Here is a 27,977-nt window from a genome sequence, read left to right on the forward strand (position 1 = left end):
TACTTGAATAACTTTCTCTCCCTAACCCGCTTTACTTCTGCCCGTTCTCGAGGTTATATATCAGTTGGAATACACTGCAGGAAGCTTTCTCTGGTTTCTCAGCCTAACACGATCTTCCCTTTAACCCTCAACGGGACTGTGTACCTGATTTATTCTATTTATATTCCATCCTTAAAATATTGACTATGCATCGTTTTCTCTAAGATTTTAGTTCCCGCTAACATTTTCTCCTAGCTGTTGCATAGTATGCAAATTCTGTATCTTCAAAGCAACACTCATTACTGCTATTCTTCCATCATGCCCCACCAATAACCGCTTCTCTTGTGACATTCTTTTTTTGTTGTTGTTATGTTATGTTAATCCCCATACATTACATCATTAGTTTTTGACGTAGTGTTCCATGATTCATTGTTTGCGTATAACACCCAGTGCTCCATGCAGAGCATGCCCTCCTTAATACACCACCAGGCTAACCCATCCCCCCACCCCCTCCCCTCTAGAACCCTCAGTTTGTTTCTCAGAGTCCATAGTCTCTCATGGTTGGTCTCCCCCTCCGATTTCCCCCCCTTCATTTTTCCCTTCCTGCTATCTTCTTCTTTTTTTTTTTTTTTTTTTAACATATAATGTATTATTTGTTTCAGAGGTACAGGTCTGTGATTCAACAGTCTTACACAATTCACAGCGCTCACCATAGCACATACCCTCCCCAGTGTCTATCACCCAGCCACCCCGTCCCTCCCACACCCCACCACTCCAGCAACCCTCAGTTTGTTTCCTGAGATTAAGAATTCCTCATATCAGTGAGATCATATGATACATGTCTTTTTATCTAGGTTAAAGACATTGTTATAGAACTGGTTGGTTTCACCAAGAAACCATTACACATACCATTCTTGACTTCTTCACACCCGCAGACATTTCTCTTACCCATATTGGTTTATAATCTTCTCCCAACATAACAAGTTCTTCATCAGACTGAAAGATCTGTCAAAGGGAGTTGTGTTTGCTTATTTCTATATATCTAATACCTATGCAATGCTGATTCATAAATTATATGTATCCTAATAGAAGATATGTGATAGTTCAGAAGCTCTGTGATAGTTCAGAAGCTCTGTGATAGTTCAGATTTTGTCTTTCTCAAAATTATAGTCTAATATTTAAAAATGTGCCTAGCATATAATGTCAGAGCTTGAATAATCTGTTGGATGAATAAATAAGTGATCTTTCAACTAAGTGGTTGATTGATTAAGAATTCTCCACACCTGCCTGTGCAATTGCTCAAACATCTCAGGCATCCTTCTCCTCTTCACTTCCCACGTCTGAATCTTCATTATGTTTTATTGTGAATATTGGGAAACACTCCTACTTGGCCTTTCTACGACCCAAATTCTGTTCTCCCTTCCAGTCCATGTCAACTTCCACAGAGCTGAAATTTGATCTTTATAAATGTTAAATCATAATCAGCCCTTACTTTAACATTTTTTAAAGTTGTCCAATACTGACTGGACCATTCAGGTGTTTTCTTTTGAGAATATGTTGTCCTTGAAAACATTCTCAGTCTCACTTCCCAGCTATAGTACCCTCATGCACATTCTACGACATAGCCTTATTGGACATCGTGCTATTTCCTCAAAAAATGCACAATTTTACAGTTTGTTTATAGCTAGGAGAAACTAGATGTTTCTCCCCAGATGTTACCTGTATCTAGAAACTTTATCACCTCCTCACCACAAATTTTCTTAGCTCTATAGTGTAATTGTCTGGATTCTATAATGGTAATTCTAATATAATTTCATATATGAACATAGGAATACAGTTGCATCATATATTTTATTTATTTGTTTCAAGAGCAAACAGATTTTATTTTTCTCTCCAGCTTTCTTGTGGTATAACTGGCTTACAAAAAATTGCACATAATGTATACAATTAATTAATGTACAATTAATATATACAACTTGGTGAGTTTGGACATATGTATACACTTGTGTCACCATCAGCATCATATATTTTAATATATAAGTAAAACTTAAGGTCATAAGAAGATATTGGAGGACTTAATATTCAAGATGAAAAAAGACCATGAAGGCAGAGATTCAAGGAATTTAAATAATAATACCCTAAATCTGAGATAAGCTGATTCCAAAGTAAAAATACCTTAAGTCTATTTGGTTTTGTCTCAGTTTGTTTGTTTTTAGTAATTCTAAATATCTCATGATGCCAAATATGGCCAAAAAGTAAATTTTATCCAGAAATAAAGCCAAAAGTCTGTTGTGTGCACCTTGATATATATTCATAAAAAACTTAGATAAACATTTAAATTATAAGACATTATTCTCAATATTTAAGAAAAATATTTAATATATCTTAATAAAGCCAAACAAGAAAGAGATTCTCAATTAAAAATGTTTGACTAAATAGCAATAATAATAATGTTTGACGTATACTAGATCTCTAGTTCTCAGTTTATACCCAAGTTATGTATAACTTGTATTATTTTATTAAAAATTCTGTAAAAAGGCAACACATATATAAAAGACAAAAATAGAACTTTACTACTGCAAGAAATATTGGTTTAGTGGCCTTAATCTGCCATCTTGTGGTATGATAGCTTCATCTCACATTTTCACACACATTCACTAGGCATTTTAAAATATTTTCTTAGATACATAGAATAAATATAAGAGCTTGTTTTATTTTTGCACATATGATTTTTTTAAACAGAACTTTTCTGGGTGAATTTTAAAATTTACATGGACTTCTTTGTTTTGACAAGAATGTGTGTTAAAAGTGCTACTAGTCCAGCTAATCTTTGAATATGAGCTTTTAGGAGTTAAATAGAGAAAATGAGTAACAACAAATGTTTTAGATGGTCAAATCACACTAAAAGCCTGCTGAAAATAAATAGTTCATATCACATGGCCAGGAGTTAATATATTTTTGCATCTTTTCATTGATACGATACTTTTGCCATGAAGACATACTAATTTTCACTTCTATAAACCTCTGCAAAGAAAACAATTTCACATTTTACATCCATAGGGATAAATGTATTTTGCTTTCACATCATGATCTCAATATTCTGAAATATAAAATTGTGAAATAAGAAAATGTTTCGCTCGGGTGAGCAAGTTGAACCTGTAAGTAATTATTGTATAGAATTCAACTTACTCATTTAATTTCCCCTAATTTATTAATCTATTATTATAAATCATTAGTTAAGGATACAATTACAATGTGAACATTAGACCTCTGGACTCAAAGGCCAATTTTCAGACTTTGATTTCTAGTGGCTGAATTAGTAAGAATGATATTTACACTGCTTAATGTGGGTGTTCTGTATTTTGTTTACTTGTTTGTTTCTGCCTTATGAATTCAGACATGGAATCACCAACAACCACAAATTCCTCTGGAAAGTCTACTAAAGGTCACCCTGGAGTGTCATACTGGGAATTTTACTTCGAGTAACAGCAATGAATGCTTGTCATTGCTTCTATGAGCTGCTTCAACATCCATTCTCCTGGGTGAATGTGAATTGTTGTGTTTATGAATTTGCATATAGAGCACTGCAGAGTTTTCTAGAGAAGTAAATGGGATACTATTGTGATATGCATATATTTCTATCAGTACATACTAGAGCATAACATCATGTTGTTCTTTTTTCTGTTTTTTAATTTTTAATTCAACTGATATAAAAACTTTATTATAATTCCTGAATCAGCAACTCTGTGCTACTTCATATTGAAAACAATTTAAGGATTAAATTGAACTATAATTCCAATGTCAAATTATTTCTAACTTAAAAAAAAAACCAAAAAAACACAAAACAAAACCCTTGGAGGACACTTCTGAGATATTCAATTATTAATAATTTTCTTAATAATGTAATTAACATAGGTTATATTTAGAAAATATTAAATGATAAAAATTTTCTACTTATTAAATCATATTAACTTTTAAGATTCCTGCATAAAATAGAAAACATGATAGAATAAAAAATAAAGAAGGATTTATTGAGAAAAGAGTCTAAGAGACTTGTCTTTCTGGAAAGAGTGATGTGGTTTCTCTGTACCTTTCCATATCGGAAACAAAGTTGATATGGCAATTATGAGAAGTGAGGAGCTGGGCACCCAGTGACTTAGAAAATTTGTGTCGGGATACAGACGTTGTGAACTCCCCTAAATTGCCCAAACTCAACCTCAATTCACATACAGATTGATGAAAATCTCTTCCAAAGGTATAAAATGTCCCTATGAAATAGTTCTAACCAATTTAAGGGCCAATGCCTTCCTCATATCAAAATTGGATGTTAGAAATATCATGACCACTTTTTCTTAGAATACATAGCCACATGCCAATGTTTAATATGATTTGTTAGATGGATTTTTATAGTGACAACCTACACTTAAAGAAGTTAAGGAAGTATATACTTAATCAACCAATAGCTAGGCTAACTGAGGTAAGTTTTATGTAATTTAGGTTGGCTGAAATATATACCAACATAATTTTCTATCTCATTCTATGAATTTACTGTCAGTCACAGTAGTTTACATAATACATCTTTTCTACGGTTAGAGATGGAAGTATGATAATTATTGTTTTGGGTGTTTTTTAAATTTTGGATTTATATTACATAATTGCTTTCAACATTGTCTTTCTCCATCTCAGGGACTTAAAATATAGCTCTTTGACATTGTAGTTCACCTATCAATTCTGCATCATCCCGTTTGCATATTAGCTTTGAGCATAAATCCTGACACTTGACACATTCCAGATACATCTGTATCAATGAATGAGTAAATAATGGAAATTATTTATTTATATTTGTTAAACAGCTGAATACCTAATCTCAATGAATTAAAGTCTTGGCACTTCATAACATTGGAGCAGTATGCCACATCTTGGGAAGTTAGAAAGGTCAAACAAGTTGTCGTGAGTCAACAACAAAATTGATTTAAAGAATACTACATAAGAAAGGTGTGCAAAACTAAGTAATACAAAATATTGTTGTAATACTGAGAAGAATAAAACACCATGCATATCATCTATACTAGAATCTCAGTTAATGAGCAATATTCCCATTAGTTCATGCCAATTCATCCTCTAAATCTAAGAAGACTGGAACTGTATTTTTCAGTAAGTTTTTGGGTCTTGCAAAATATAGCTATTCTCACCCTTTACTAACCCATTATTTTGTTTAATGATTGATTTTTTGTCAACTTGGCTAGGTTATGGTCCCCAGTTGCTTGGTCAAACACCATTATATATGTTACTGTGAAGATAGATTTTTAGATGTGATTAACATTTAAATCAGTAGACATTGAGGGGTACCTGGGTGGCTCAGTATGTTAAGCATCTGCCTTGGGCTCAGGTGATGATCCCAGGGTCCTGGGATAGAGCCCCGTGTGGGGCTACCTGCTCTGCAGAGAGCCTGCTTCTTCCTCTCCTCCTTGCTTGTGCTCTCTCTTGCTATCTCTATCTCTCAAAAAAAAAAAATAAATAAAATCTTTAAAAAAAAATTGGTAGACATTAAGTAAAGCAGATTACCCTCCCCAGTGTGGGTGGGCTTTATGCAGTATACTGAAAACCTTAAGAACAAGGACTGGTTTCCCAAACAGGATAGAATTCTTCTCAAGAATGCAGCATAGAAACCCTGCCTGAGTTTTAGAGTTTTCATCCTGCCTGTCCTGCCCTGTGGATTTCTGACACAAGATGGCAAACATCTAGTTTTACCTGAATTTCCAGCCTACTGGCTTGTCCTATGGAATTTGGACTTGCTTATTACCTACAATCACCAATTTCTTGAAAAAAATTTCTCTTTCTCCCCCCCCACACCTTCTCCCTCTGTGTGTGTGTGTGTGTGTGTGTGTGTGTGTGTGTGTGTGTGTGTGCGTGCGTTTATGTGTGTATATTGAAGCTACTTTCTACCTAAGGAGGCTGTTTATTACTAAATTTCCCCAGACACATACTCCTACTTCACAGCAGCACCATTCCACATGCCATACATCATAACCTTGTAACTTCAGGCCTGTGAATATTTAAAACATATTTTGCATCCCAGTTCCAATTATGCCAATTCTGTGGACATTCTCACTTTATTTCCACTTCTATTGTGCCTTTTTCCCACCCATATGTGCAATTCAGACACCTAGATTTTTTATGCTATTGGCTTGTTACATGTTTTGTCAAAAGTTATAGAAGTGAAAGAAATGTCAAAGAAATCAGTACCTTGACCTTGTTAACTGAATATGTTATGGCTCCCTCAGCTTTGCTCGTAAATGAATCATTTTGCATCTGGCTACCTAAGATAAATGACTCATACAAATCCAGCCCTGTATCACTGACATATCATCATCACACTAAATAAAAAACAGTAAGACTATGAAAGCCATCAGATTTAGAATGTTATGTAAACCAAATATTCAACACCAAAAATGAAAATACCGCATGTGAATAAGTATGATGATTGTATAGGAACAAACCTCTAAAACTGATCAGTTTCAGCATCTGCTGAAATATTTTGGTTACTTTGATATTTGACCTCGGATGTATGCAAGTAACTGTTGTACTTCCTCAAATGCTTGCCCTCTTTCTGGTCTGCTCAAAATCACCTACTTCCAGGGCTCTCTGTGGTTCCTAGTTTTCATCTTGCTATTTTTGCTGAGGTACATGATGCTCTGTGGCATTGCCCTTAGCATTGGTATCCCACTCTTTAAGGTGCACTAGCAATATACCAATTCTTTAGCACCATACTCAGGGGAGTCCCTCCACAGGTGCCATATGTCCTGCATAATCTGGGGTCTTGAGCCACTTCACACTTTTCTTAAGAATTCCCTTGTACTCTCAATCCCCACACCTTTTTATCATCTATCTATCATCTATCTACCATCTATCTATCATCTATCTATTATCTATCAATCATCTATCTATCTATCTCTATCATCTATTTATCTATCTATCTATCTATCTATCTATGTCTATCTATCTATCTATCTATCTATCTATCTATCATATATTATCTACTTTCTATCATCTATCTCCCCTAGAGTTTCTTCTCAAGGACTTATCTGTTCTCCCTGCTCTTCCTCCCCTCTCTCCTAATCTGTCCCACAAAAGGCCAATCATGTCATCTGGGAGTTTGATAGTTTAAACTAACATCATGTCTTCTCCTAACTCTAAAATCTTTATCAGAATTTCTCCTATTCTTTCAGAGCTTAAATTTTTCCAACTCCAGACAATAAAAGTGATCTTTTCTATATGATCAATTTCATTCCCCTGTTCCTGAGGAATAAATGAAGGAAGCTCTAGCTGTTGAATAGAGTTTTTTTTAAAAAAAAATCAGGAGTAATAGGAAATTGAGTGTGAGGTAGAATTGGTTAATATTTCAAAAATAGAATCTCACCCACACATAAATTTTATTCCTATTGTCCCACTCAACATTACCAAGTTAGTTTGATAAATCATCAGAAATGCAATGAAGGAGGAAAAAATCCTCACAAGTAGATATTAAATTTATTATTAATGTTTATGTCTAAAATCACTACTTTTGTTGAGTCTTAAAAATATTCTCAGATTTTTTTTCAAAATACATGATTGAGGAAATTTCTACGACACCATTTATTATTACTTTTCCAGTTATGTAGAAATTCTCTTTATATGTTAATGTTGATTCAGTTCTAAATGTCTTAGATAAAATTCCAATAACCTATCTATGATTTTATGTGTAACAAAATGGCAAGATCCATTCTGAGACTCATAGTGACAATGCTAATTTGGGAATTCATCAGTATGGAATATCCTGAGCCTGCAATGACCATGGAACTTTTCAGTTTTAGAAAACTGATTGATATCCTCAACAATTTAGATAAGTTAAGTCCTTCTTTCCTTCCTCCCTTCCTTCCTTCCTTCCTTCTTCTTGTTTTGATTTTTAGAAATTGGTTTTTCTAAAAGTGATTAAAGGAGGATTAGAGAGGGGTGAGGCTTATATACATAATTCTCTCATTTTGCTCATCATTTTGTATAATACACTCAAATTATTTAAAGAATTGGCTCTTTATGGAAGATATAATCAAAATAGAAATATAATAATGGTACAAATTATAATATAATTTATCATGATTTTCTTCTTATTTGTTTGTACCAAACATGCTCTTTTAATTCCCAGGTCTTCTCAAGAAGACAGTATTTTCAATGCTCACCTAAAAAGTGTAAACATAAAAACTCCTTTTGTCACTAAAATATTATCAAATGTTGTCTAATATAATCTGATTTCCTGCATGAAAGTAAACTAGAAACATGTAAAGCAAAGAATTGCTTCAGAGAGAATGCTCCAGAGAGCTATTATGTTAAAAGATCTTTTTCCGTGTGTGTGGTGACATCAATCCTCTCACCTTGAGGATTTATCAAATAATAGTAGCTTGAATCCTTACTGTTAGCGTATAGCCAAGCAATAGAAATAGCAAAAGAAAATATTACCTAAGAGAGGAAGCATTTTCACCTGATTCATGAATTTCAAAAACATTACTTTTCTTCTGTTAAGTGTTCTCAAGAAAATTGCTTTTTATGTAAAGGATAAGAAAGGTTGTGCAAATGAAAATAAAATGGACATATTCCCAGAAGTATTCTCAATATGAGAATCCTCTTATGCCTTCTCTATATTTCCCATTTTTATAAGTCCCAGGTCATAAATATTATTAATTATATTAACAATATATATGCATATAATTTTATATATATACAAATATATAACTATCATTAATGATAAATAGAAGTTTCATCATTGAGAAATTAACATTTTATCCCATTTATTGTTGCAGTTAATATTGCCTTGAGTATTTAACGTGTTTTATAAAAAAATAAAATAAGATTTCATATAATGCAAGACTGCTGGTATAGATAGTTGAATAATATATAATGCAGTTTGTAGAGAAATATTATTCTCAGTCTGGCATAGAAGAAAAGAGAGCTTTCAATATCACATTGATATATATCCTTGAAAATCTGTAATGACGAACAAAGGATGAGAACCAATATTCACATCGAAAAGTCTGCTCCACAAATATTTCCACAAAAATCTATGGTTTAAGAAGTTGAAAAATTGGTATCACCATTTAGTTGAAAAGTTCACATAAAAATCATTCCCTAGAGCATGAACCAAACACTTCTTTGTGCATTCCAACTTTATCCATATTCTTCCAAAGCAAGGTTTTATTTGGTTTATTGTAACCAAGGTCAGACTTACGTGGCTTTTGTTACGTTCATACACTAAAACATGTCTGTTGATTATCATCTTCATAGTGCCTATACTTCAGGAAGCACTCAAATAGTGAAACAGCCTCAAAATTGTATCCTTTCATACTATTTCATGGAGAGAGATTTTGTTATCACTTAACTTAAAAATGGGTTTTTTCTCTATTGGCATTGGATATTTTTGCTTTGGAGGATTTCTTTATTGCCATTTCAAACAACAAATAATAAAAGTCACCTCCATTTGGGAACCTCCAAATGTTTTCTGGTTCCTACATGTTTCTTTTTGTAAATTTTATTTCATCCATTAGCTTTTTATTAAAAGACTGAATTCACCATTTTAAGCAGTGTACTTGACATTTCCAAACAACTTGACTTATAATAACATTATAAAATAATCTAATATTTAAAAGGAGTAAATTTGGAATCAAATTCATTTTGGTCCAGTTATGTAGCCTCCCTGAGACAGTTTCCTGCTTTACACACCTTTGTAGGGGATAACTCTGCCTCACGGAATTACTGTAAGGGTTAAATCACATGACAAAGGCAAAGTGCTTACCAGAATGCTTTCATATAAAAAAGTTAAACTATTTTTATCATTTACTATAAATAGCAATAGCTCATAAATTTTATGTGAGAGGAATGTCTCCAAAACCACGTTTGGCTTTCTACTTATTTCAGATCTAAAAATATCACCTGAACAATGAACTCAACTATAGACACATTTAAACTCTTAGCCTAAAAATAACTTTTTTTTCTAACAGATTGCAACATACTATATTTATTTTGAATGTTCCTTAATGAGTTTTCATTTTGGATGACTTTAAAAAGAATATCTTTACAAAACTTGGTTTGTCTAGCTTCAAAGTTGATAGGAATGCATAAATGTGATGCTCTCTCGAGGTCAGGAGGTTAATGCCTTCTTTTTTTTTTTTTTTTTTAAAGCTAAACTAATCCAGTGTTTCAAGGTCAGAGGTTTATATTGAAATTTTCAGAGAGCTGTTGAGTGGTTTTTTCAACTTATATCACCACAAGATGGGCTCTAAGGTAGACTGAATTATTTGTTCAGTTATTCCCTCACTCTGGCCATGCTTTCCTGAGGATCACGGATAAGTCGTTACCTAGCTGAGAGGAAATTCCATACGGTATTTCTTTTGTATTCCAACATGCTTCCCTAGCATGATATGGACAATTTTTGTATATCAAGTAAAATGAGCAATTACACACATGAACATACTCTTATTTTTGAACACTGTTAAGCTGTTTAGTGTGGAGATTTAATTGTGAAGATTGGGAATTTTCTTTAATAATGTTCACTTATATTTATGACAAGGTAAACATGATATGACTTTTATTCTATATTAAAGAGACTCTCCCTTTATCCTTCCTTCCTTCCTTTCTTTCTTTCTTTCTCTTTCTTTCTTTCTTTCTTCTTTCTTTTCTTTCTCTTGACTTTTGCTTTTACTTTATTTTTGCATTAATGGTACTGTTTCTTATAAAACTAATACCAATCAAAGTCATTTAGCCATTATTTTTTTCCCTGTAATAGTGGGTGGCCATAAAACCACATTCTATATCACTGTTTGTTTGTTTTGAGAATAGTTTATTAAATACGACAGAAGCAAATATAAAATACTAGCTTCTAGGTCAAAGGAGGGAAAAAATGGTCCATTTAGTAGAAAACTATTTTTCTAAGCACTTCTTATATACTATTTATAAATCACTACCTCTGCAATGCTACTTAGCTTTCCCCAAAAGCTTATACCCACTTGAGGCATAATTAATACTCACCTGGTGTCATAAACTGAACCTGCACAGCCCATCCTTCTTGTCCCTTCCTGAAAGCTGAAGTGACACATATGCTAGGGATTTTCCAGATCCTTCTTAAATCAACTGCAGCAATTGTTTCCTTGAGAAAATTTACAATCTGGAGATGCTTTGCCCTGCTTTTACTTTCTCCCAAGGGAAAGCAGACAGCAGCTCAAGAAGCTGTGAGACCACTAAATGTGCTTCTATGTCCCCAGGCTAATAATAAATTCTAAGGATCTGGAGAAATTAAGCCTGCTTTGCAAATCATTGTGTTTATGTTTCCCAATATACCATCACTTGTTTCTAATAACAATAAACTTTCCTCCAAATGGGGAGGCTCTCTGGGTCTATGAATGATGTAAATGTACATAGTGTTATTAGGAAGTTAGTTACATTTAAAATAGCTAATACTCCTTCCATATCTGTGAAAAATGCAAATTCTTATTTTGCCCTCCATAAATCCAGTACAATTTCTGCTTATTCCAGTTATCCCTTTAAGTTTTTAAATTATATTTTCTTCCTTTTGGGATAGAAAAATTATGCAGATAAATACCTTGTGTAACAAAATGTTAATTTTGTTGTAGCTATAAGCTGGATAATTTTGGTCATGAAAAGAGCAAGTAAACTAGATTTGGCAGAAATTAGAGTAGTCCCGATTCAGCAGTAACCTTACACAAAACTTAGATTCTGTTGTAATCAAATCAGACAAACTAGATTTGGGCATAATTAGATCAGGATAATTAAATTCTCCATCTCTTAGGGAACATCGAAATGCACATATGTAGGATTCATTATTTTTCCCTTTGTATCCAGTTGTAGCATTGAAAATCTATACCCAAGAAGAATTCAGATGGGTCTGCCACTTAGCAAGAGGGGTTCTTATCCATTGACATTTCTCAAAATTAACTTTTCAAAAAAAAGAAATAATTGTAGTTTTTAAGCAATCAAAGCTACAAGATTTCCTAACTTAATTCTACTTTATAGTTTACCCACAATTTTAAGGAATAAAGTTCTTGTAAAAAACCTAACAATTGGTAATTAACAATAGTAAAAATTCATATTCTTTTGTCATAATATTTTTTAAATGAAAAGCTTTGTATTAATCACTATGAATACAAATTTTATACTTTTACTATATAGTTTGTTCATTAAAAATAATGAAAATTCTTTTTTTCAAATTAATAAAATTGTTAATTAGAAAATTTAGTACTCACTAAATGTTTGATGTGTCGATTTTCCATGATTCTTACAACCTCATATAAATTGCTATTATCTTTTTGTTTAATGAAGTTGTATGATTAAAAGATCTAAATATAGTTGGACTATACTGTAATATATGTTCCTTATAAATCTTATGAATAAGATTCAGAAATACTATTGCCACATTATGATACCCAAACCCATAGTGAAATATCAGATACACTAACCAGATACACTTTTTTTCAAAAGGACAAAAAAATAGATATAAAGCAGAATATAATGTAAGATGTTTTCTCTGCATATGTAGTGTTTCATGGGAGTAGGATGACGAATATGTTAAGTGAACTACATGAATTTTCTGTTAACAAGGAACTGTATTCTTCTTTATAGTGTGCTCAGAACTTCTGGAACTAGGAGATTTTTCTGGGACATTCCAAACAAAACCAGTTCAGACTTTGTATCAAGCATGGTTTTACTTTTATTTTACTCCCACACTTTTGGCCTCATAAAAGCCTATTATCCAAAAAAAAAAAAAAAAAAAAGCCTATTATCCTAGCTCTGTAAATCCTTCCTCACTAGAGAAGGATCCACAGTGCCATATTCTGGAAACAAGTACTTTTTTCTCATTCCCAGTAAAATACATCTCTACCTGTTATTATCTTTCAAGTTGTAAATTAAGACATAGGGTAGCAATATATTTATAAATGATTCCAAAAATGAAGCCCATAATAACTAAAGAAAACAAAACAAATAATGGACTTGGAAGCCCGTTAAGTGTTATTTTCGGAATTGAATGATATCAGATAACAATATCAGAATGCTAGATGTGCTCATTTCTACTGGAATAGTGCTATTTTAAATACTCTCATCTAAAAGAGCAAAGAAATACATGTGTGATTACCAACCCATGTCTATACAAGGATGTGTTAATCTGTGTTGTCCAGAGAAACAGAGCAAATATATACATTTGATTTTACTCCTTCTATGAGGTCAAGGCAGAGTAGAGATAGAGTAGAGATAGAGAAAGTGATAGGAACTGGGTACATGTCTTTATTAGCTTTTGTGGGTGAAGTGCTTTAGGATTCTTGGGCTAAGGCCAGATGGGTCAATTCAGTCCAAAAGAGTGGGGGTTTGGTAAATTACGTGGGGTCTTAATCTAATGGGTTACAAAGGGGAGCCCCTGGAAGACAAGGGAAGCTGTTTATCACAAGGGCAGTTGGGGAAGCCATAGCAGGAAGTTACACTTGTTTGTGACTCTCTGGGCTATTATCTAGGGCATATGCATACAGGAGGAGGCTAGTGCAAGTTAAAGGAATTAGTCAGGCTTCTTAGCCAAACAAAATGGATGCCAAAGCGGCAATACCATGGAGTAATTTAGGAAGCTCTCAGCACTCATTTATTTTTAAAGTGATTATTCATATACTTGGATTAATCTCTACCACCTTTGTAACTCCTTTCTAAAATTGTACTTGTGGGTGCCTGGGTGGCTCAGTTGTTAAGCGTCTGCCTTCGGCTCAGGTCATGATCCCAGGGTCCTGGGATCGAGTCCCACATCGGGCTCCCTCCTAGAGGGGAAGCCTGCTTCTCCCTCTCCCACTCCCGCTGCTTGTGTTCCTGCTCTCGCTATCTCTGTCTCTGTCAAATAAATAAATAAAATCTTAAAATAAATAAATAAATAAATAAATAAATAAATAAATAAATAAAATTGTACTTGTTCTTTGTTTTTTTTTCTTTTTCTTTTTTTAATTGTCTTTTCATTTTCCCTTCTCTGGTTGGAGTGAGCATTTTACATGAATTGATTTTGTATTTTCTCTTTGTATATCAATAATATTTCCTTTAAAATTTTTTGTAATGATTTCTCTTAAATGCTTTTTTATTTGCTTGACTTTTATATTTTCTCCAGTTATGGTTGAGTCCCTGTGAAGAAAGTCCATGGGACTCTTCATGTTTAAGGATTCTGGCTATTAATAGATAATGAATTGTATAGATGCAAGAAAACATGTAGATAGACTGTTAGGATAATGTTAGTCTCATCTAATGAGAGATGGTGGTTTGGGCAGGAATGATGACATTGCAGAAAGAGTAAATTCAATGGATTCATATGATATCCAGCAGCATTTGAGAATGGATTACACAGAAGAATGTAATAAAGGAATTGATAATGTTGTGGTAAGTCTTTGGCTTGATGAATTGATTCTATTACAGTGCTTTTTTACTCAGATTGGCAAACTTGGAAGAGAAAAAGGAGTATCATAACATTCAATTTTTTATATTAAAGAGTGTAATTTCATAATTTTCTGCTTTCTTCACTACATATTAGACTATGTCCTGGCTAGCTGTGTCAACATGAAACTCAGAATTTGGTTTTGTAACTATAAAACAGAAAGTTATTCATTTATAGCTATAGGGTAAAATTGAAATGCACATGTGGACTTCACACCAGCTTGGAATGGAATAAAGCCCTGAAATTGAGGACTCCCCTGACCTTCAAGAGAGACATTGAAAACCACATCTACCCAAACCAGCAAGGGTTCTTTTTTTTTTTTTTTTTTTTTAATTTTTTTTATTGTTATGTTAATCCCCATACATTACATCATTAGTTTTAGATATAGTGTTCCATGATTCATTGTTTGTGCATAACACCCAGTGCTCCATGCAGAACGTGCCCTCCTCAATACCCATCACCAGGCTAACCCATCCTCCCAACCCCCTCCCCTCTAGAACCCTCAGTTTGTTTTTCAGAGTCCATCGTCTCTCACAGCAAGGGTTCTTGATCCCAGGTAAATCTTTTCATTGTTTGTCTTTGATCTGATAATAAAGCCAAGGGAAAGTATTTCGGTATATATACACTCACCAGTCTCCATACCAAAAGTCCAGAAAATATCTGAAATTATCATCATCCCTCTGAGCCAAGAACAGTGCCTGCTACATAGTCAAATATTGTTGAACCTGTAAGAACAAAGAACACTGCTCACTCATACACTGTCACTAAAATAAAATTATTTACTTTTATAAAGCCCTATACTACTTGGTAAATTTGATGATGCTTTGATCTTACTATTAAGGAATTAAGAGACTTAAGACATACATTATTTTTCTAGTTTTTGGATAAAACATCAGAAGACTGGAGAGGTGATGCCCAAAGTCACAAGATATAGCTAAAAACTGTCTGAGTCAGGGCTAAAAGAGACACTTAGGTTCAAGATTATCAATCTTATAATTAAATCTTCCCATCCAGCAGTATAACATAGTTGTACAGGATTGTGTGGGCTAGCCTCTAATTAGGAGAAGAAATTTTCTCTCTTTCTTAAAATGCTCTTGCCCAGGGGTTACATTTACTATAGATATCTAAAGGCTGAACCAGGGGCACCTGAGTAGCTCAGTTGGTTAAAGGCTGAACCAGTTATTATCAAGATCCAATCATTAATAGAAACTTTAGATCCCCCAAATATCAGGAACTTCACTGTCTTTGGCATGTAAATATTTTATTCATAGACATATTTTGCTCCTCATAAATTGTTACTCAAAACTGGAAAAGGCAGAATATAAATATCATCATCATCATCAGGCTTTATTTCTTTAAGTAGAATTTATAGAGAAATATTATTGCTTAGTTTTTCTTCTCTTAAAATCATATATGTTCTCTGAATTTTGGCAAACTTGAAATAGCTCAGTTCTAGTTAAAATCTTACTAACACAATTATTTTTCATGGGGTTGATTCTGCTTATTCCCTTTGCAAGTGTGGATGGGGCGCATGGCTATAAAATGACATGGCATCCCTCTAAGTTAAAATTGTAATGAGGAACTGGAAGATAAAAAAAAAAAAAAAAAAAGATTCCAAATCTTTCTAGGCTTAGATAATTGGATGAAAATGGAGTAAAATGAAAGTCATTCCACCCTCGGCAATAATGTGGACATTTTTTTCTAACTTCCTGATTCCAGAATTTTAAGGCAAACAGTGGATATCAGCTCTTGGTGAATGAGTGGAAGAATGAGATGAGATCCAAAGTAGGCAAGACACAAACTCAGATTCGTTCTGGGTTCTGATGAGGATCTTAGACTTTATTCTGGGATAAAGAAGATCAGTCAGGGGCGCCTGGGTGGCTCAGTTGGTTAAGCGACTGCCTTCGGCTCAGGTCATGATCCTGGAGTCCCTGGATCGAGTCCCGCATCGGGCTGCCTGCTCGGCAGGGAGTCTGCTTCTCCCTCTGACCCTCCCCCCTCTCATGTACTCGCTCTCTCTCATTCTCTCTCTCAAATAAAAATAAATAAAATCTTTAAAAAAAAAAAAAAAAAAGAAGATCAGTCAGAAAAAGGTTTTACATAGGGGTTATAAGTGATAGGAGTCAGGAAAAATAAAACATTGTGTATGTGTGCGTGTATTAAAATGAACAATACTAAGCCATGTTTTGGAGAATTATCCACTACAGAGAAAGAATAGATAATAAAATACAATGTAGTCTGTGAGAGGGTGACAATATCTGAGAGTGGAAGTGAAAAGAATAGCAAAAATAGCTACAGGTGAATTTTCTGGTATGTTTAATTCAAGGATATATTTTATAACTTTTGCATTAGATATTTCATAATGCCCATTTTGCATCAGAGTCTAAATACAAGCTTTACAGTCAGGAAGCCCAGATTTCATGACAAATTTAGGTAGTAGGTACTGAATCTGTTGCAAATTACTATATAATTGTTATTTTTTTTCTTTTCTTTCTGTACTTCTCTCAATCCTCAGCCTTCTTTCTTTCCTTTTCTTTTCTTTTTTTTTTTTTAACTGCCCCAAATACTTCCTTATGACTCTAAGGCCGATGCCCAGAGAAGTCCTCTGTGTCTCAATTTATCCCAGTTTTATCTTTAATTATTTCATTTTTTTCATTTGTTTAGAATGAGCCTGGGGATATCACTCAAACTTAATTGGAGTTATGAGATTAACATATTCTTCTGAATTAATATACTATCCATCCAATGTTTCATAGGTGTCTCTTAAAATCAAGGTCCTATTCAAAACTATACAGTTCTTAAGGCAAGAGTCTCCAAATATACCAAAGTAATAATGTTGAATTAGGAAGAATTTTCATCTTCTCTCAGAAGGCAAAATAATGATGGATTTCTGAACTTGATTTATATGTAGATTCAGCACTCCAGTACATTCTGGAAAATCAGTTTTTCTAGAGTGATATGATAAGGGCTCTTTGTTAAAAGATACATAAAACTGGAAGAACAGTAATATATCTATTGAGAATCATTTATAAAATTTTGAAAATATTATTAGATACTTTACTAATGGACCCAGAAAATAAAGAGATATACTTTATTGAAATGTCAATGGAATATTCAGAGGGAAAGAAAAATACAATAGAAACAAGTGTGATGTATAGTGAAAACAAAAGCTTTTTATGCTAATTAAAATTAAAGATTCTCTAATTAAATTTCATAGGATTAATGGGAAACTATGTGGAAATTAGATGTATTTTATCTATGGTTAAATAATACCTTAAATATTCAGGCTGATATTTAATATTCTTTTAACAGAAAAGCATATGTAAGTTTTATATATACACATATAGAATATATATTTTATATATATATATATATATATATATCCTACATAATTTTCTACACATACTCACATGTATATATGTATGTGTGCATATTTTGTTGCATGTATGTATGCAACATGATTATATATATATATATATATACATATATACATACAACACATTCAAGTTTACATAATATTTAAAAAATAAATATACGAACTATTGCATTTCTTGTTAAAATTAAGTATGTGTGTATTTCAACCTGGCAAGGAGTTATGTTAAAATGTACTCTTTGTATTCTCTGCCATTATGTTTTTATATTTACTTAATTTTGAGAACATCTAAAAAATGGAAGTTATCACTTTTCCAACAGAAGTGGAAGAGATATTAGGGAAACACAACAATTTCCTCAAGCAAGTGTTGGAAATTAAGACCCTTGGGATGGAAAAACCATCAATTAATTGATGATTCTATTAGTCTTTAGCCTTGGGCATTACTTGGGAACTTTTTTCAATTGCTATCATTATTTTATTGCAATTGTCTTTAAAGCTTGTTCCTATGTATAATCATACTTGTATATGTGCCATCAACATTACACAGCAAGGCCCTGAAAATCCCTAATAACCTGATGTAAAACACAAAGTTCAAGTCTCATAAAATAAAACAAAAACTTGAAAAACAGAAAGGGTTGTAGGTAAATAAGTTTCTGGAGAGGGAGTAGCAAGATAAAAAGCATTGAGGGTAGGGGTGCCTGGGTGGCTCAGTTGTTAAGCTTCCGCCTTCAGCTCAGGTCATGATCCCAGAGTCCTGGGATCAAGCCTGGCATCAGGCTCCCTGCTCAGCCGGGCAGACTGCTTCTCCCTCTCCCCCACTTGTGTTCCCTCTCTCGCTGTGTCTCTGTCAATAAATAAATAAAATCTTAAAAAAAAAAAAAAGCCTTGAGGGAAGAAGTCAAAAGGACTACTGGGAGTTTTAAGCAGACTGCTTTGCTTTGCAGCAAGATGTAAATGGAGGGTAGGATAAGCTGTAAAGAGAGATATGGCTGAAGAGATACATAAAGTCTTGAAAAGCTTTTTATTTCAGGGTCACAGATTTGGAAATTTAATTGAAAAATATAGGAAACCTTTAGGAAGAAATATAATCAACTCAACATTCTTAAAGGTATTCTCAGTTGCAATGTGGATATTGGATCAGGAAGGTATTTCTCAATGGGGGCAATGCTGCTCCCCAGGGGACATTTGGCAATGTCTGGAGACATTTGTGCTTGTCAGAACTCAGGAGAGAGGGGAGTTGCTGACATCTCATCAGTAGAGGCCGCAGATGCTACTAAACTTCCTACAGTGCACAGGACATACACCCACAATCACAACAAGAAATCATGTCATCTAAAATGTCAATACTGCAGAGGTAGAGAAATCATGGATTAAGTTTAGGGAGTCACTAGTTCCTTTTTTTAATTTATTTAAATTCAAGTTAGTTAACATATAGTGCAGTACTGGTTTCAGGAGCAGAATCCAATGAATCATCACCCCATATACAACACCTAGTGCTCGTTCCAGCTGGTGCTCTCCTTAATGCCCATCATCCATTCAGCCCATCCCCCCCCCCACTCTTCTCCCTTCCAGCAACCAACAGTCTGTTCTCTATAGTTAAGAGTCTCTTATGGTTTACTTCCAGGATAGAGGGTTAGTATCCAAAATCTATAAGGAGCTTATCAAACTCAATACCCAAAAAAACAAATAATCCAATTGAGAAATGGGCAGAAGACATGAATAGACACTTTTCCAAAGAAGACATCCAGATGGCTAACAGACACATGAAAGATGCTCATCACTCGTCATCAGGGAAATACAAGTCAAAACCACAATGAAATACACTTCACACCTGTCAGAATGGCTAAAATTAACAACTCAGGAAACAACAGGTGTTGGTGACGATGTAGAGAAATAGGAACCCTCTTGCACTGTTGGTGGAAGTGCAAACTGGTGCAGCCACTCTGGAAAATAGTATGGAGATTCCTCAAAAAATTAAAACTAAAACTACCTTACAATCCAGCAATCTCGCTACTAGTTTCTAATAAAGCCAATTAATAGGCTATTACAGTGATCAAGGTAAGTTAAGAGGCTTAAGCAAGATGGTTGAAGCAAGTGAGTTTGAAGGGAAAGAAATTGATTCTAAATATATCAACAAAAATTCATGATTGACTGAACTTGGGCATAGATAGCTAAAAGGAAAGGTTGGAATAATATAGTTTCATAAAAACCAAACATGAATAAAATTGTAAAAATAAAAAGATCTGCTATAAAACTGCCTTAAGCATAGCAGAGGTGTAAAAATTTAATTTTACTTACATGTTTTCTATTCCAAATGTACTAGCTGAGCTTGAGGAGGGCCTGTCAACATGCTTTTATCCAGCTCCTGTCTTATGTCTGTGCCACAGTTTTAAACATCAAAAAAAAAAAAAAAAAAAAGACAAAGGAAGAGACAGTTTTGAGTTGACTTTATTTTTTCCCTTACAACATGTTACTATCTGTGTGTGAGTCCTTTCACAGAAAACCACTTCCTCTCATTCTAATGTCATGTTCACTTACTATTTACCTATATGGGTCTTTTTAAATACAAATGCTCAGTAAAAGTGTAAGGATTCCCTTCACTGTACGAACTTAGAAATCTCTTGTAATAAATGGCACGTTATTTGACTTCCCACAAAATGTTTCCTCTTTTATGCTCCAGAGATTGACATTATATTTTTGGAGTCAAAATGCTTAGATTTAAGTTTTCATTCTATCCACTACTCAAGAGACTTTTAATCTAGGGGAAATTACTTAACCCCTTCACTCTACAGTATCGTTGACTGAAAATATAAGCACAAGGAACAATAGATAAAAGTGGCAAGGGAAAAGAACATTTCTGGTTCCCCATCTGACACATAGGGCACTACCTTTTGCTATAAATGTGTGTCTGTAGATGATAGATAAATCTTATGCGAATATCTATATCCATGGTTATTTCTATCATGCATCTATCTCTCTGTCTGTATGAATGTAGTCTCTACAAATTGATGGGCCTGTGGTTATTGTAACTTTGGTTTCGGTACGTACACTTTTTTAGAAGCACCTGGACGATATCAGAGATACCCACAGATCTGATACTTTTCAGCTAGTCGGTTAAGTGGTTGCAGGTGGGATTATTTACTCAGGCAATTGTATTATAACACTGCATAATTTCCCTCCCCTCTTACACAGAGAGAATGCCATTAAGTAAGCCAAAATATATATAAGCAGAGACCATATTGAAGACAAGAGATAGAGGGATCAGAGTCGCAGTCTAGTAAAATTTCAAACAGGCCGTGTGTCTTTAATACCTCGCTTATTTTATGTTTGGGTCTCCAAGTGTTCCTTCTACCCTCATTATCATTGTTCAAAAATATATGATAATCTGATTCCTGCTAAAACTGAAATAGTTTAAGGTTTTATACCCTCTAGGAGTATTTATAGTTTAACCGGTGATTGTAAACTATTGATTGAACTCTGTGATCCTAGTGGCGCTATATTAGACGCTATGACAGATGGAGATGTGTTTTAGGGGAGAGAAAATAGCTTACTTGCCCTTCTCAATTAAGTGATCCCTGTCAGATACAATAAAATTAAAGCAATCCATGGATAATAAGTGAGAACTATTTTGGTCTGCGACAAAATTTCAGAAACACCACGACAAATTAACTGCTGCACATCAGCATGGGAATTTCTCGATTTGTGGCCCATAGTGGTAGCCCTACCGTTCAATCTCTGCGAGCTGGAGTTTATTTTCATAGCACCTACCATAGTTTGACCACACATGAAAAATGAACATTTTCTTTATTCAACTTTTTACTTAAATAAAAAAGGAAGGGATGGGTAATTGGCTATTGTGTCCTACATTCCAAGTGTATGCCTTCCTCGGCAGCCCGTTCCTCCTGCCTCTGTTCAGGTTTTCATCATGTGTTGCCTAGGCCACTATTACAGCTTTCTAAAGTTAAGTTGTAACAATAAATATAAATATCTTGCCCTTTTTCTTTCTAATCACAACATCAATTTTCTATTTTCTCCCTATGTCTAGTGACTAGCCTCCTGACTCCCACTTTCAAAGTTAATTTTAAGTGTATATTCAATCTTGCATTTCCATCGCTAATCCACTTCTGTCTCTCTTTTCTTGTCTACAGGGGACAGGGGATTTCTCTGTACACCCTGAAAGGCTTTCTAACAAGAACTAGATTAATCTTCCAGAAGAAACACTAACCACTTCTACACCTTCTATACCACATTGACATAACATTTCTCCATGTTGTTTTTCCCACATTGATATATGTGTCTCATGTTTTCAGCCTAGTTCATTGCCCCTCTCTTTCACCATTTAGGAGATTCATACTCTTAAAGTCAAAATTCACTACTATAAAACCTCCCTAAATTTCCTGAGTTCCCATGGAATATTGAGTATATGTTTTAACATTTTTGTATCTTTCTTAAAACTCATACTCTGTCATTTAGATTCTATGCATAATGTATCACAAACCATTTATTCACTCAGCTGTAAGTAATACAATAGGCTTCAGTTCACTGAGAGCAATCGGTCCCAGTTTTTGAGAAAGAAGTTACTATATGGTCCAGTGTCCTTCCAAACGTTCATTGATGCATCTTTTTCCTCACAAGTGCTCATAACTCTTTCGTTGGTGGGTTCAGATGTTATTGTTTTCTTCCTCTTATCAAAGTAGTCTTTTCCCAATAAATTTGCTAATCATTGACAACTGACAGTTATATACTCTGTCACTGATGGTGTTTTATGTGATGCATTGATCAATTCTTAAACCATTTCTTCTCTCCTGTTCAGGAGAACAACGTCAACCAAACTTTTAGTCACAATTGATAAATACTACTGTTATCTGTCCTGAAATATGGCCAATCTGGAAAAGCTAAATGGCGGCATTTTGGGTTTCTGTGTTAGAGAAATATGTGTTCTCTGTACTTTTTTATTGATGAGAATCTTTTTCCATTGGCTATTACTCACTGATGAAGCAATGACAATGCTGAAGGAGCAGAAGTAGAAATACTGCTGAAAGTCCCGTCTGACATCTGTGAAAATGAAGAGCTCTAGTTTAGTTTTAAATAGATGCTTAATGGGAGTCCGGAACTATGAACATACTATTTATGACTTTTTAAGAATTATTTTTCAAACATTAACATGCAATATAAGATGTGAGGAACAGCTATTACTTATTATCTAGCTAAAAATAATAATCAAATAATACATTATAGAAATTATAAACTACTACTTGCTTTGCACCACATTCTCATGCTGCTTTCACCTTCTCTCTAATACATAGAAGTGGTCACCTTAAATTTACTGTTTATTTTCAGGCATCATACTTTTACTGTAAGTAAATATGTCCTTAATTAACATAGGGTACAGTATCACACGTTCTATATGTTTGATATGTTTTCATCCTGTGAATAAATTTCTACCAATTGCTTTGTTTTCATAAACATGTGTTCATGAGCATCACTGATGTTGCTCCGTGTTGTATAATAATTTATTATATGCATACAATGCAATTCTGAAATCTAGACTGTTCCTAATATCTGTTTTTGTAAACAATACTGGGATAAATAATTCAGTCTGTATCTCCCATGCATTTTTTTTACATTTTTGCAATTTTTCTTTGAAATATATACACAGAGGTTGAATTATAATGCATAGGTTATGTGAATGTTCAACTTTAATAAACATTGTAAAACCTCTTATACCAAAAAAAAAAAAAAAAAATCCTCTTATACCAGCTCAGTATAAGATATCTTGTAACTACTATTCTAAAAGTTGAAGGAATTCTCAAAAGAAATTTCTAGACTTAATTCATAAAATTAGCAAGGACACGTGACATAAGAGAACTGCACAAAAATCAATCATGATTCTATATGCTAACAATACATAATTTAAAATTGAAATATTTATATATATAGAGAGAGAGAAAGAGAATGAAAACATATATATCAAATGAAATACTTTAGTGTAAACCAAGCAAAACATATACATGATATGTATACTGAAAATGAAAAAAAAAGTAATAAAAATTTATCATAAATAATTGGAGAGACGTAGCATGTTCACAGGTTGGAAAGCTCAATATTATTAAGCTATAACTTCTCCACAAATTGATCTATAGATTTAGCAAAATTTTAATCAAATTCTGGCAGAATTTATTGTAAAAATAGGCAAGGATATTCCCAAATACATTCATAAAGCAAAATAGAGTCTAGAAATAAATTTATACAATTATGGATAATTAATTTTGACAAATTTACAGACATCATTCAATAGAGAAAGTCTGGTCTTTCTTCAACAAATGCTGCTGGGACAATTGAACATCAATACACAATTAAAAAAAAAAAAAAACCTTGACTAAAACTTCACACCTTATAAAAAATTCACTGAAAATTGATTATAGTTCTAAATATAAAATGTAAAATAAAAATTTAGAAGAAAACACACACACACAAATCTCCATAATGTTGACTTAGGCAAAGAATTTTTAGACATGACATCAAAGGCATATTGTTAAAATGCACACACAAAAAATCTGGATTTAATCAAAATCTAAATTTTTTCTCTATGAAAGACACTGTCAAGAGAATGAAAAAATAAGCTACATATTCAGAGAAAACTGCATATCCAGCAAAGGACAAGTATACAGAATACGTAAAGGCCTGCCAAGATCACAAATAAGAAAACATACAATCCAATTTTTAAAATTAGTAATATCCTTGAGCATGTATTTCACCAAATAAGATGTATGGCAATGAGAACAAGAAAAAATGCTCAACTATCATTACCATTAAAGAAATTCAAATTAAAACCACAATAAGGGGGCACCTGGCTGGCACATTCGGCCGAGGGGACAACTCTTGGTTTCCTCTCCTGTCATGATTTCATGGGTCGAGGGATGGAGCCCCCAACATGGGGCTCTGCTCTCCGCATGGAGTCTACTTGGGTTTTTCTCTCCCTCTGCCTCTGCCCCTCCCCCTGCTCCCTCTCTCTCTCTCAAGTAAATCAAGAAATCTTTAAAACACACACACACAATAAGACACCATTAGTGGTCCCGCTGGGAGTTAGTGCGGCAGGCTGTGCCCTTGCTTCCTGCGACTCTTCCCAGCTGTCTGCCCAACTCGCGCCGGTGATTCCCGGTGGACCTCAGCACGTTGCCTGGGCCTTTGATCCTACAGCAAGCAGACAAGCCTCTGCAGCACCCAATGCAGGTCAAATATACTGGGCTGAAGGTCAACCAGCTGGGCAAAGTGCTAACACCCCCAGGTTAAGAACCGGCCCACCAGGGCACCTGGGTGGCTCAGTCCTTAAGCGTCTGCCTTCGGCTCAGGTCATGATCCCAAGCTCCTAGGATCGAGCCCCGCATTGGGCTCCCCGCTCTGCGGGAAGCCTGCTTCCCCCTCTCCCACTCCCCCTGCTTGTGTTCCTTCTCTCTGTGTGTCTCTCTCTGTCAAATAAATAAAATCTTAAAAAAAAAAAAAAAAAAAAGAACCAACCTACCAGTATTGCATGGGATGACCTTGATTCAGGTAAATTCTACACGTTGGTCTTGACAGATGCGGATGCTCACAGGAAGGACACGGAATACAGGGAATCTCACCATTTCTGGGTGGTCAACATGAAGGGGGATGACATCGGCAGTGGCACGATCCTCTGATTATGTCGGCTCTGGGCCTCCCAAGGGGACAGCCTGGCTGGTTTATGAGCAGAATGGATCACTGAAGTGTGATGAGCCCATTCTCAGCAACCGATCTGGAGACCACCGTGGTCAATTCAAATTAGCATCTTTCTGCAAAAGTACAGCTCCGGCCCCCGCGGTGGCCAGCACGTGTTACCAGGCGGAATGGGCTATGTGCCCAAACTCTATGACCAGCCGCCTGAGAAGTAACGGAACACTAGGAGACAGAAACCTTCCCGGAGATCTCCAGCAGTGTTCTCGATGAAATTCAGTGATGCATGTAGATTTCTCTCCTTTCCCCATTCCCATTCTCACAGGCGGGGCCTGAGCAATCTGTGGTTTAGGGTGGCTTTTCCTTCTGCCTGTCCTCTATAATTCTAGAGGGTCACACCCTGGTTTATGTTTTGATCAAATTTAAACTCCATGGGGGGGTGGATATTTTGGTAGTAGGATGGGGTCATCAAGTTGTAAATATAACAACCTAGAATTTAAGGAAGAAAGAATTCAAGTAAAAAGACCGGGTCTACAACAATAGAGCAGAGCATCAAAGAATCTTTAAGGGAGAATTACAAAAAAAAAAAAAAAGAGAGAGAGAGAGAGATTCGTTGCCGTGCCTTTGTGAGCCCCTCTGGAATTTTACATGATGGCACTCCTGGGTCATGTTTTCAAGGCCATGTCTCTCACCAAGACAGCCAGAGGCTGGTAAGTCCACTAACCCCTAACATGATACACCTCGGACTGGTTATTAGGGGTCAGTGTCACGCTCTGGCTCCTTTAAAGAACAATACTGGAAAAAGCAATAGGGAAAGTCGTTTTGCGGTAAAGACACGGCCATTTAGATGAGCTGCAAGGCTGAGTGAGAGGTTGTCAGAAAATCCTAAATCTGTGCCTGTTGAACTGGTCACTCTTCCTCTGTGTAAGAAAAGACGATCAATCTGGAGTTTCTGAATGTTGTATTAATTCTACCTTTTGCTTATAGTTGAATACAAATAAAAACATGATGTGAATGAAAAGAAAACAATAAGATATCATTATATACCTATTAGAATGAGTAAAATTAAAAACAAACTGACAATACCAAATCTTGACCAATATTTGGAGCAACTAGAACTGTCCTATATTTCCAGCAAGAATGCAAAATGGTACAGCCACTTTGAAAAAACAGTTTGGCCATTCCTTGTAAAGTTAAACATACATTACCTTATAACCAGCAATCTCTCCCTAAGCATTCTCCCTAGAGAAATTAAAACTCATGTTCACACTAAAATGTGTACGCAAATATTGATAACAGTTTTATTCATAATGGCCAAACAATGGAAATAGCCCAAATGTTCTGTAGGGAATTTATTGCTGTTGAGTAAATTAGTTATATAAAATATGGCATATTTACACAACAGAAAGATACTCAGCAATAAGAAATAATCGACTCAAATACAGGCAACAACTTGAATGAATCACAAAATCCTTGTGTTGAGTGAAAAATGCCAGTCTTATCAAGTTATATGCTGCATAATTGCATTTATAAGACATTCTGAAAAATTACAAAAATATAGGATCAGAGAACATACCAAAATTATAAAAATGGAAACAAAAACTTGACTTCACTCTATGTAAATTTAAAGATTACATTTCAAAAAGAAAGCAAGATAAAAGAAGCTCTGAGATAATATTCTTTGTACAGAACGATTTTGATAAATGCCATTTCCACTATAGCACCAATTTCTGTGAAATGTTTATTGAAAATTTCTTTCAAGAAAACCACCTATTTATTTATTTATTTATTTTCTGCCTGTTGCATCTCCAGGAAAAAATATATACATGTAAATATATACTTGCCACCATTTTGTACATGTTTTGTTTTGTTTTGTTTTTGTTTGAGAGGGAGAGAGAGAGCAAGTGGTGGAGGATGAGGGCAGAGGGAGAGGGAGACAGAGAATCTCAGGCAGACTCCCCGCCAAGCACAGAGCCCATTGTGGAGCTTGATCTCCTGACCCTCAGGTAATGAACTGAGCCAAAATCAAGAGTGACACTTAACCGACTGAGCCACCCAGGCACCCCCATATTATATACCCTTTAACTCATATATTTGATGAACGTTGTTGTATTTCTTATGCGTCTTTCTCCTCTTATTCATCTTGTACTATTAAACTATAGCTATGACAAATAGTCAAATGAGTTTAGTGCTGAATACATATATGAATAGTGAATGAATAAAATGTAGATCAAATATTTGAATTATATAAAACTACAATTGACATTGACACCATAAATAATATTTATTCATTTTATCCAGGGAACTTTTCTCACTTTATTTTCACTGCACCTTATTGATGATGTAACATTATGTCAAAATTATTTTCTGACAGATGCACAAATTAAATTTAATAATAGTTAATATTTCAACATATATTTTCTCTCTCTCCCTCAC

At 34.4% G+C, this 27,977-nt stretch overlaps 1 pseudogene; it reads left to right on the top strand.

Annotated features, from left to right (window-relative positions):
* Window positions 1–14,289: 14,289 nt before the first annotated feature.
* LOC118548517 (phosphatidylethanolamine-binding protein 1-like) lies at window positions 14,290–25,759 on the top strand (annotated as a pseudogene).
* The last annotated feature ends 2,218 nt before the right edge of the window (window positions 25,760–27,977 follow it).

The sequence above is a fragment of the Halichoerus grypus genome, chromosome 2 (assembly GCF_964656455.1).
Source record: "Halichoerus grypus chromosome 2, mHalGry1.hap1.1, whole genome shotgun sequence".
In the NCBI taxonomy this organism is placed as follows: Eukaryota; Metazoa; Chordata; class Mammalia; order Carnivora; family Phocidae; genus Halichoerus; species Halichoerus grypus.